This window comes from Mus pahari, chromosome 4 (genome assembly GCF_900095145.1).
Source record: "Mus pahari chromosome 4, PAHARI_EIJ_v1.1, whole genome shotgun sequence".
Taxonomy (NCBI): domain Eukaryota; kingdom Metazoa; phylum Chordata; class Mammalia; order Rodentia; family Muridae; genus Mus; species Mus pahari.
The window spans coordinates 26,127,863-26,129,922 of NC_034593.1; the positions used below are offsets into that span (position 1 = coordinate 26,127,863).

Here is a 2,060-nt window from a genome sequence, read left to right on the forward strand (position 1 = left end):
CTCTCAAGAGCTCTAATTTATTATATTATAGAGTGGACAGGAAAGAAGAGGTCAGAGGCCTCAGTTGCTTTCTCTGGGAGAATCTTATGCCTTGGCCTGAAAACTTGGGGCTTAGTGACCACATGCGAGGTGGGGGTCTCACCTCTGCATGAACTAGTGACTGTATCTGTGCCTTTTTTTTTTTTTTTTTTGGAGGGCGGCCAACAAATCAGTGGATTCTTTATTGCTTCTGGGGTGTGGGACTCAGGAGCACTTGGTGGGGCGGGTCCGTTTCCTCTTCACCACCACAGGCTTCTGGCTTCTAAGGATGGCACTGGCCCTGCGGATGGCAGTCATACGCAGATGGGGTGGTACTTGTTCTTTCGGATCATGTGAGGGTAGCCCGAGCATTCTTGTTGAAGGTAAGAACACGTAAGAAGTGGCAGGTTTTCGCTTACCGGATCTACGTTTCATAACTACCATGGGCCTTCAAATTGTTTGGCTCCGTGCTGTACGTCTGCTTATTCCTCTTGATCAAGAAGCTGGAGCAGTTCCAGACGACCATCCACTGCAGATGCGCGGACGTGGCGGCGGAGATGGAAAGGGTATCTGTGCCTCTTTATCACTCACTTCCCATAGTTCAGCAGAGCAGCACATGCCTGCTTTTTCTAGTAATTTTAGATTTGGTCACAGTCTTGTTTCAATATAAACTTTAGCTCTGCGACTCCCATGTTTCTGATTTTTGTTTTAAAACCACCTCTTAAGCTGAGTCAGGGTAGTACATACCTTTAATTCCAGCACTTGGGAGGCAGAGGCGGGGGCGGAGGCGGGGGCGGAGGCAGAAGCAGAGGCAATCAGAACCCTGTAAATTTGAGGCCAGCCTGGTCTACAGATCAAATTCCAGGACAGGCAGGGCTCCACAGAGAAACACTATCTTGAAAAATAAAATAAAATAAAAAAAGCCATCTCACATATTCAGATCATGTGTGTATATATAGGACAGGGGTTATAGTCTCTGTCTCAGGCTGCTGTACTCAGCTCATTTTTGTTAGGTGGTACTGGAAGCTTTTACCTACAGATGTGTACTACATTGGTGGGGTGGAGGGCTTTGGCTCTAAACTACTTTGGGGGTGTGGTTTCACAGAAACTGACCTGTGCACTTCTCTCTCTCTCTCTCTCTCTCTCTCTCTCTCTCTCTCTCTCTCTCTCTCTCTCTCTCCTTCTGCTCAACTACTTGGTAAATTTAAGTGATTTAAGTGTTTATTTCTTGCTTACAGTTTTGAGGGATACAGTCTACCATGGTAGTAGAAAGCATGGTGGCAGGAGTGTGAGGTGGCAGATCTCATTGTATCCAGAGTAAGACAGCGGAGGCTTCAGTCATGGTGAGACTTGGGTTATTGATTTCTGAAAAGGATTTCAGAGGTAAGGCACCTTGTCTGCCCATTTTGGCTGTTATGCTGTCATCTCATGTGGACAGCTTCTGTGTAGAGGGCCCGAAGCCTTCAGAGGCCAAGTACATAGTAGGTGAGTATGAGTACAATGTAGGTGAGGTCCAGGAGAAACAAGAATATCCAAGCAGTTGCCAACAGAGGGTCTGATACACCTGAGGCACCTACTAACCTAAAGATATGAGAATTTGTTTTGCTTCCTCTACAGTCTGCTCTGGTCAAATCGAATCTTCTCTAAGTGGACTCAGCCCATGCTGCTTCACACTGGGAGATCCCAGCCAAATTCCTAAGTATAACTGTGTAGATTCCCAGGGAGAAAAAGACTGCTGATGTCATCTGCTTTCCCCCTCAACGCTGCACTGCTTGACATGTTTCCTTGACAAGATCTGAAGGAAGAGGATTATGCTTTGAAAGCCAAGTATTATGGGATCCATCCCATAATCAGCCACCAACTGCAGACACTATTGCACATACCAGCAAGATTTTGCTGAAAGGACCCTGATATAGCTGTCTCTCCTGAGGCTATGCCAGTGCCTAGCAAACACAGAAGTGGATGCTCACAGTCAGCTATTGGATGGAACACAGGGCCCCCAATGGAGGAGCTAGAGAAAGTACCCAAGGAGCTGAAGGGGT

General features: G+C 46.9%; 1 pseudogene; it reads right to left on the reverse strand.

Moving 5' to 3' along the window:
* Positions 1–243: 243 nt before the first annotated feature.
* LOC110320252 lies at positions 244–1,279 on the reverse strand (annotated as a pseudogene).
* Between the last annotated feature and the right edge of the window lie 781 nt (positions 1,280–2,060).